Here is a 10,366-nt window from a genome sequence, read left to right as displayed (position 1 = left end):
TTCATTTTAATTACTCTGGGGCAAGTGGCTCTGTTCAGTAAATGATTTTCAACCCTTCTCAATACCTAAGACCACTGCAGAGGTGGGCCAAGTCCCTGAACAGTGAGTTTAAGCTTTTCTGATTTGCTTTTCACAGCAATCCACAGCCTTCATCGATGACAAGCAAAAACCAGCCCAGGTCTAAGGGGTCTAAGACGCTGCTCGCCTTTCTGGGTACCGCTTCAGTGAAGGCATTGCAGTAACACAAGAATTATTATTATTGCTCTCACAGCACCGAGCGAGAAGGGGACGGACACGCTGAGTTCAGCCTGGAGATCAATACATCCCAACAGCATCACGCTCTCTGGAGAGCTCTGCTTGGGCTGAGCTAGACAATATTTCTGCCCGACAGAGAACAAAGGTGCCCCTGGGACTCAATCGTACCTCTCTGTACCCTCCCGGGGCTGGTTCCACTTTGTTATACATGCAAGCTTGTTGAGTATGTGCTGATAATAGTAGAAAAACGTATACTTTTTAAAGATCAGAGTACACACTTGAGAAAACAGTTGGGGGGAAAAAAAAAAAATCGGCAAGAGCAGCATTTAGAAAATGAAAAGCAGTACGAAGGGCTGCTGGAAGGTGCTAAACCACTCCAGGGATGGGGCCTTGTTCTTGCAAAGACACAGGAGGGAAAGATGGGCAAGGGGCCCTCAGCCACGTTCTTCATAACCTGGCACTAAGGTGACAGCTTCAGAGCTCTCTCCATCCCACTGTCCAAACACGAGCACTCCACTAAAGGATCCATCCCATTCAGTATTTGCTTGTAAAGTACCATGGCTCGTGTCTGGCACTTTTTCTTCCTATTTCACCAGGTCTTGGCCAGAAGTATGGTCTTAATTTGCTTTTGGAAGAGGGCTGGTGTCCTGGTACCTTCCGCAATTGCCAGGCTGCGTTTAGTTTGCTTGATTGAAAACTGGGTTGAGTTATCTTTCCAGTGGTGCCTCCAATTTTCACTGCTGATGTCATGGCTTGTCGCAGGTAAAGCAGGGTGCTGTCTTTCAAAATTAACGCACTCACACACAGAAAGGAAAAGCAGGGCACCCACCGCGTCCCGAGACAGAGCATCACGGTGCATCCCAGAGTTGTGGGGAGGAAAGCTTACAGCTCTGGGCAGGAACTGGTCCAGCTGAACTCAGCCCCGTTGAACTCGAATCAAGCAATGCCAATGATTTTAAAAGATGAGAAATACAAGCACGAGGGATTAGGGTGAATCCCCCAAAAGCGGACTCGTGCCAGGAGAGCTGGCTGGAAGGGAGAAGGGCCCATCAGCATGGATGGGAAAGGACAGACAAGCTCATCTACAGCCCAGAGGGAAATGCCGTGTTTAATATCTCTGTTTCCATGTTCAGCTGTCACTTTTCACTATTCAGTGAAACCCTTCACTGTTCAGTGCAGCTCCTTGATGGAGGCAGACGGGGTCTAAACACCATGGGCTGCAGCACAGCAACTCAGATGACGGAGCAGATGAAACAAGGGGTGCTCTGGACAGCAGTGGCTGTCGTGGTGGAGCTGCCCATCCTGTTTTCCCAGTCAATCTCCATAGCTTATGTCTTAGATACAGCAAGAGAAAACTCTTTCTTACTTGGAGAAAAGCTTCTCTGACACAACTGACCAGAGAAATCAAATACCTCTCAAGATCCTTCTTTTCCTGGCTGGTGTCTAGCTGCCTCAAATGAGACTCAACATGGATCCTTTCATCTCTCAGGCTACACTCGTGTTAACAAATTCTCTTTGAAAAATGAAGTGCCGAACACCACTGACATCCAGGCGGAGCTGAATGTGCTTCAACCATCTATAGATAAAGAGTCATCACAGGCTCTTCAAAGAAACATCAACTGCAGGCAAGTTTGCAAGAGAAGACTTATGTAAAGCACCTCTCTGAATTAGGAAGCTTGCAATATTTTTTCAGAGCACCCGTTAAGTCACTCAACTAATGTTCATTCCACTTTAAGCACACCACACGCACATGGAGGGGAAAAAAAAACAAAACAAAACAAAAAAACACAAACCCACTGTTTTTCCAGATTTCATAAGCAGCTTGAGAGTGACCAGATAAAGCAACACCAATACAAAGGAGGGCCAGTGCACCTCCAGCAGCTTGAGCTGAAGATTTGAAACGAGACGTGGGCATCTCTGTACCACACTGTTATCACTGGATGCTTGGAAATGGACTGTGAGGTGCTATAGCTACTGGTACAAACTGGGATAATGCAACATAAAGAAGAAATAGATACCCTATGTGTTAAAATGTTTACCCTGAAGCCATCCACTGCCATGGATGCAAGCCCTCACCCCTGTAATTCTGATACGCTACCCAGCATGAACACAGTACCTGGCAAGTTCTGCGACACCCATGAAAGACCAGCTTTCCACAAAGGGCATCGAAACTACTGGTGTGATATAACAAGCCAATACAGGAGTATGTACTGGATACACGGGCTGCGATGTGTCTCTTGCTTAGACACCAATTTTTCCATTGACATCACAGTGATTTATCTCAGTTGCCAGCAGTGTTGGAAAAATGAATGAGCAAATGAAAAAAAAAAAAACACTACCTAGCACCTACCTACGTGTAAGTAAAACAAAGAATAATACCTGGTCATGCTGCTTACTATGCACTATTTAGTTGTCTGCTTTTAAAGGTCTAAAAGGATGCCTCGCATTTATGGAAGGTTTTCCATCTTAACAATACGTCAGTTTTCCCAAGAAGGGGTTAATGCTCTTTGTGCATACGACACTTGGGAAGGGCACAGTGCCATGCATTTAGATTCAGTCTTGGTAAAATGGTTTTACAAAACTAATTGATATAAACATTTAAAGAGACTCTTAAGGGGAGGAAAAAAAAGAAGAGAGTCACGTAGGGCTTTATTTGGCAAACCATCCTATTAACTTCAGACACATTTAGTTCAGAGAGATTAAAGCCAGAAGAAACCATTAGGTAATTTTTAATCTAACCTGCCATTCATCACAGGTACTTGCATCCTACTGATTTAGCTCATGCTTAAATACATAGCTGTACCAAGAAACCAACTGGAAAGAAACCAAAGTCACCCCAATTACTTTTGCTATCTAAAGGAAAAGAAGGAGAAAAATTCTAACGAACAGCATCACAGTAGTGAAAGAAAACTGGGGGCTTACAAATCCTTTCATTTTACTAATTGGCAAGTTTGAGGCTTCTTTTAATTAAGATTTAATACCAGTGCAACAGCATAATAGAGGAAGAGATATGTAGTGAACAAAGCACTAGACTGGGGGTTATTTCCATAGTGTGCTCTGTGACCATGGGCAAAATTCAGAGCTGTTTCCCCATCTGTAAAATGAAGATAATCACACTGAGCCCCTCCCTGAGCTGCCAGGTACCTGGGGCTTTTTGCCAGATATGATCCAGGGATGAATTCTACTTCACATTTCTTCTAGTTCCTTTTGCCTGGCACCAGGTGCCCAGACAGGGCCTCCATAGGAGTCTAAACAGAGTTTTCAAACGAACAAAACAGTAAAGTGATTCTCCTTCCCTCTCCTGAGCTTGAAGTTGATCCACGTCTGTTCCAGGAGAGAAGGCAGAACAGTGGGGATGGGAAAGCTCACAAAATAAGGTTTAAATGGAAAACTAAACGTGCAATACCCAGCTGGGGACACCAATACCAAAACCTAGCACAGATGAAGGAGGACTAGCATGTTTCAGACTGTCTAACCTGAAGTGGCATCTCAAGTACAGGCTGCCGATCAGGGAGACTGAATTTTTCACACCGCTCCAGAAACCCACCACCTCTTGGCACAGGAAAAGGAAAAAAAGTGATCAAAACTTGAACAAAATTTAAGTCCCTGTATGCCTTTTTTTCACCCTGTATCATCTTAAATGTACTGACTTTACAGTCCTTGCAAAGATTCACAGGTGGCACACAAAAACAGCACTCGTATAATAAATAACCCAGAAAAATCAGATCTCATTTTGTGGAAGAGAAGGGAATAAAACCCTGGGGAACCTCTTGGACCTCTTTGCTGTTTATAAGCTTCCTGCAGCGAGAAGCAGACCATGGAGAGGCAACTAAGGGGTAACAGTCCCAGCCAGGTATTCGTGACCGCAGTCATCATCAGGGCTACAGAGCACGGCACAGCAGCACGGCAGCCCTCCCTCCTGCAAGAGTCCTCACACCCGTGGTGCTGCCACAATTTATGATACCCACCAGAGACAGCACAAAATTACATCTTGGCATATTCCCAGCATCAGCTGTCCGGGACAGCTCCTGGACGGTGCCCGGGCTCTGGACACTGAACATCAACACAGTACCTGCCCTTTGCCCAGCAAACCCGTCCCACGGGCTCTGTAGGGGCCACGTGGCACCTCCTGCCCATCTCCTGCTGTGGGTGCAGCATGGCCCAAGGGAACCCCTCAAGCTGATTTCATCCCAGGCGTTGAAGCCAGACTCCCTGTTAAACAGGGGTCTGGTTAAGCAGTCATGTATTCCCAGTACTGGTCACTGTCCTCCCAGACTGTTCCAGGCTCACGCTGCTTTCTTCCAAGCCCTCTCTGCTCCCAGCACTTTTTCAGTCGTTAAACATCCAGGATTATTTTTTTCCTTGCTCATTTCATTTTTAATTTCCAGTGTCATACACGCAAACTAAATCGCCCCATTTACGCCGCCCTGAACGTCCCTGCTACCTTAAGGCATTCAAACAATCGTTCCTTACGTCAAGGCTGAAAGCACTTCTCTCTCTTTTTTTTTTTTCTCTTTTTTTTTTTTTTACTGCTTGCTCAGCTCATGTTGCTACAGGCTGGCGTGGGGGAGGAGGAAATAACGCTGCTCCTACGATGACAGCTCATTAGAGCAATATCTCTTGCTTATTCTGAGGTATGACTATCCTAAAACAAGCATCATAGGTGCTTGCCTGCTCTTCAGCTCCAACATGCATAAAGCAGGTTCCCACGCAGCCGGGCACGTAGATGCTTTCCTTCCTCAAGGAATACAGTACTCTTATTAAGACCGAAGCTGCTGTATTGCAGCCAGCCGCGGTCCTCCACCAGCCCTTGGCTGCCTTTGCGAGCAGGGTTCAAAGACCACGTAGCTCCAAGACACCCAAGTGTCTGCACACGCAGCAGACCTGACGGTGCACGTGTTGCAGGCTGGATCGCCGCCCGTTCAAGCACGGATTTCCAAGGCAACCTGGAAACACACCATTCAGAGGGCAGAGCCAAGCCTGAGCTTCAGCCTGACACCCTCAGATCACTGCACATGCCTTCTGTGTCATCTCCACCGCAGGCGAGCACACCTCCACTATGCTCAGGGAGTCAAAAGAAATGTATTTATTTTAATTAAATCAAACTTCACCTGGTCTTGCAGCAGGGAAAGTCTGAGATGCCTAGCGGCACCCTGAAGATCTCGGGTGTGATCGGAGGTCCATGGAAACCATCAGCACATGCCCACCCTGAATAACACATGTTGTAACCGAGTACATCACCGTACCTCATCGGTAAGACTCAGGAGCGCTCCTGAGGACAGCGAGGACCCATTCCCAGCTCTATCACTAGCTCACTGGGGGCACTTTCCCCCTTCCCAGCCCCAACATCCCCACCTGTGAGACAAAGAAGCAGCAGACGACAACCCACTGGTGAGCTCCTTGCTTGGGGGCCCAGGAAAATCTGAGCATCGATCGCAGCCGCTGGGCTCCCAGAGCTTGGCCAAGCCCCACACCTCCCTGCGACACAGCCTACCCACCTGCAAAGCATCTGCTGCCATCACCGAGAGAGCTGTACCTGGACAGCAGGTCTCACCGTCAGAGTACCAGATCGACCCTTTCCCCTCTCAACACCCCACAGAGCAGCCCTGGCTTTGCTCTGAAGCTCGTGACACGGCAGCAAGCATTCACGCTGTGAGGGCAGGGTGAGAGCTGTGGTCCCCATGCGCTCCTGTCTCACCGGCTCCCATGCTGCGCCCGTGTAATCCTCAACGAATCCTCTTCTGAAAAGACAGATTAATGCACGCTCGGAGAGGAGCAGGCCTTCCCCCGCCAGTGCCCAACGCTCCCCAGTACCAAAATTCAGATGACGGGTCCTGAATTTTAACACACCCTAGATTTATGACCCACCGACAAGTGCGACGAAGGATCCTGCATGCCCCAGCCCAGCTGTGGTCAGAGCGAGCGACAGCAGGGATTACCACTTCCATTGCCACGCAGCTGCAAGTGCCGCGATTAAACATCTGTACCAACGCCAACGCCACCGGACACGGCCGGCTCAGCACTGCTCACTTCTACACTGATGCTAATCCCCAGTTAAGCTGGGCAGAGCTGCAGCTGATCTGCACGAGCCTAACGGGGCGAAAAGTCTGGCTGAAGGAGCAAGACTGCAGGTCCTGCAGGTCCTCTGCTCCCGCAGCACCCTGGTCCCATTTTACCGTATAGAACCAGGGTGGGCACAAACCCACCCAGGGCCAACCAAAGCAAAATAATGATATTTTCAGCCAGGAAATTACCATTAACGCTTCCCACATGGACACTGGCAGGAGCAAGGGTTAAAGCTCAGCTTTGGCACAGCCAATACTTTCTGCAGAGCTTTAACTATTAACAAGCCCTAGGAAAACCACCATCGCATTTACTCCCCAACACTGCGCCTGGACCTCTCTGCCCCATAAACCCAAAACACAGATCAGAAAAAAGCCCTCCGTGTCTGAACGCTGTCCCTATCCAGCCCTCCCACCTCCCCAGGGCAGCAACTGCCAGGTTCTACATGGGGAAACTGAGGCACGGGACAGCCACCTGATCTGCACCGTTACACAGGGCAGAACAAGAACCCCACCACATATCCAAAATCCCAGAAAAGGCTCAGTTAGTACTTATTTTTAGGGCTGTGAGCGTGACATACCCTGGTATCGCTGCTCTATTGCGAAGCCAAAGGGAACAGAAGAGAAGCAGAGAAAGGGGGGCTGCTGCAATAAGACATTTTTAAAGCACGTTTTGGGGGCAAAGGAGGGTGAATCCAACCCAATTTCAAAGCAACCCTTCTTCCAGGCGCCTCCTGAGCTTCAAGGCTGAGGAAACCCCATCAGCCCAGCGAAGCATTTGTTCCCCCTACTCAGCACAGCAATTACAGCATCTCTTTCGTATTTGCTCAGGAAAGGATCGGGTCAGGGACAAGCGGCAATAAAAGCACCTCGGAAGCCTTGAGTACCCACCATCCCCGAGGCAAGGCCTTCACCAAACACAAAACAAGCCCTTCCAGAGGCCAAGGAGATTCTGAAGGTTGTTCATTCATACGGGGATCATGCCTTGGGATTATCCTGCCTTAAAAAAAACAGCAGTAATTCATCAGGCTACCACGCAGCCCAACAGCTCTGCAGCCTACATGTTGGGAGAGCGATGGGACAGAGGAGAAAGGGAGTGACGAGGTCCACGACGAGCATTTGGGGACTGCGGCTCATCTACATTCGGCACAGGGAGGACAGGAGCCGCAGAGGCTGCCTGGCGGATGGGAGCCGGGCACCAAAATTCACACCTCTCGCGTTCAGCCACGAGCTTGTTGCTGTAAATCACTGGATTAAGACAGTGTGGGCACAGAGGCAAACCTGTGTTTTCGGGAACACCCCGTGAAACCCAGCCCCGGCTGTAGGGCAGAGGGACAGACCCCAGAGGGACACGCCGCACTGCAGGGACATCCACAGCTCAACCCCATGGACAGACACCCACAGAGGGAGGCCAAAATTTTAACCAGTTGACCTCCAAGCCATCAACGTGATTTGCGTGCGACGTAATTAAATTCCACATTCAGGTACTATGAAACAATTTAGCCGTTAATTAACCACCTTGGAGCACTGAAGGGGTCGAGAGCCTCCCTTGCACCTTACGGCCCGGGCAGCAATCGGTGGAAGGGATCAGCCAGCACACAAATGGTTCCTCGGGGTGCTCAGCACCCAGGAGGAAGGCTCGGCTACTTTTCTCTCCTCCCACACCACCACGGCGCCGCTTGACGAAGCGAGCACTAGGCTCTTCAGAGATTGGACTGCTCGAATCTGCAATCAATAGCTCAGCTTATCAAAGGCTATTTCTTGAACAAGATCTAACCTTGACAATGCAGTCCCTGGTTATAAATGTTACCTTTGATCAATAACTGTCACAAATGCATTAGAATTAATCGGTTAAACCTTGTATTTTAAACCACATTTATTGCTTCCTGCACAGCTCGCTCTCTGCACCCCAACAAAGAAAAAAATATAATTGTTTTTAGAAGATGACATCCATGATTAAATCTCGCCGGCGCCCTGAAGCAGACCGTCGCCTGAGGGTTCCGACCCCGCCTCGCTGCTCTGGGAGGGCAGCGGGTATCCCCCCACCATCCTGCCCCTCTGGCAGAGCAGCTGGGTACCACCGCTCCAGGGGATGCTCGCCGGTCTCCCAGGAGCAGCCGGACACTTTGTTGTTTGGCCTGCGGTGGACCCAAGGTGTTCCCACTGCAGACTGGGAGCCCAGGACGAGCCGTACAAGACGAGCCAGCCGCCATGCCAAGCTCTGACCCGATGCCGCAAACCCGCCAGCTCAGCTATTTGCAGCAGCGGTGTGAAGGACCACAGGAGCCAGCTGACTTCCCGCACCTCTCCTGAGGAGTCTTTTCCAAGCGATGAATTAACAACACTTGGAAGGCGTTGGAAAAAAATAAGGTTAAAAAAAAAAAAAATCATTAAAAAAAAAAATCACAAAAAATAAGGGGGTAGATAGATGCCCCCGGCCACCCTACAGCAAAGTGTCAAAGGAATGAATGAGCCGCTGGAAGATTTCTAGCAAAACTGAGTGCAGCGGCATCAGGTGCTGCCTGACCTGAAGCGAGTGGGACTGCCCCCACCGGAGCTTCTCCCATCGGCGATGGCCACGGCCACACAGCAAGGCATACACAGATCCAGTGCTGCGACACCGGGGCCGGAGGGAAAACTCCCGCCAGCACTTCTGTCGTTCTCTACAAATATAAAAATAAATATAAAAATACATTAAATTAAATTTTATTGTTAAAAAAGAGCGTAATACTAAGTGTCAACTGCAAACTCATTGGAAACAGCTCCCTGTGCTCCAAAAGAAAAGCTCTGGAGTACTTGGATGCCTTTACCATGCCTCTGAGCCAGACCCTACTTTACCAAAACCCCTGCCAAGCCTTCCCCTCACCCCAGGGCACGAACACTGCAAAATAAAACTTACGCATCACACTTAATAAAAGACCAGAGAGTATTTTACCAGCCAGAGGGGAAGCATTTTGTCCCATGCACAGGGAAACTCTCTCCCTTTTTTGTGCTGCTGCAAGAAGTCCGACATTCAATACGAATTTCTGGAAAACATCAGGAAGAAGGAAGTTGAAGAACCTTGTAGTGAAGCCATCAAAAGCGATACTCTGCCTTTTGTCTGCAGGATGGAGTGACTGCGGCTTAACGTGCCATCAGGTACCAGCTAAGCTCTACCAAGTCATTAAATCACAGCAAGTCTCAGATGCTGGAGACCCAAGTGATCAGTGAGGGACTCTGTGTGAAGGTGATCGTCTAATAGGGAGCAGCTTCCACCAAAGCCTGGTCTTGCACACTGCTAAAAACTCTTGGAAAATTCATTAAAGCACTGACACACTCCTGACTTGGAACGTGTGTAGGTATCTGAAGAGCAGAAAACACTCAGCAAGAGCACACCCCAAAAAGTCTACGACAGATGTGAGTACCTCTAGGCTTCTCATTTAAAACAAGCTTTCAACCCAAATTATCTCCTGGCATGCAAAAGTAAAATAAAGCCATTTTAATTATATTTTATTTCTCAAAGTCTGACTATAGTAACAAAGTTACTGTCGGACAACCCACACACAGAGTCTCAGCTCACAACGGTGGCGCGAGGAGTGGGGAACACGAGGCTGCTGCTGAGCATGGACTGCCGGAGGGTCAACACTGCATTTTACAGGGTCAGAGCTGGCACGATTACAGAGGGGAAACCCGGCTGCCGGAGCCAGCGATTGCCATGCCCGCACAGACACAGATGGGACAAAAGAAAAATCAAATCTAATTTTGAAACGCTACCACCGAAGTCAGCCGGAGCTCTAACTCAAGGCAAGTCGAGCACGTGGCTTTTCTACAGAGCCAGTGCAAGAAAAAATAAAAGAGACTTTTGCACGTTTTGTAAGACATTAACATTTTTATTTCAAAAGTCAAATGAAGAGCACTGGAGTCATGACACAGGTTTAATACCAAAACCGCAACTTTGCAATTCCTTCTTTATCTTGCCTCAAGCCCTTATCTGATTTTCCAAGAGATTAAGAAATCTTGACATAGCATTTACGGCCCGAGTTAAATTTCCCACAAGACAACACACTCTT

Source organism: Charadrius vociferus, unplaced genomic scaffold (genome assembly GCF_000708025.1).
Source record: "Charadrius vociferus isolate BGI_N301 unplaced genomic scaffold, ASM70802v2 scaffold239, whole genome shotgun sequence".
NCBI classification, from domain to species: Eukaryota; Metazoa; Chordata; class Aves; order Charadriiformes; family Charadriidae; genus Charadrius; species Charadrius vociferus.
Note: the sequence above shows the minus strand (reverse complement) of the source record.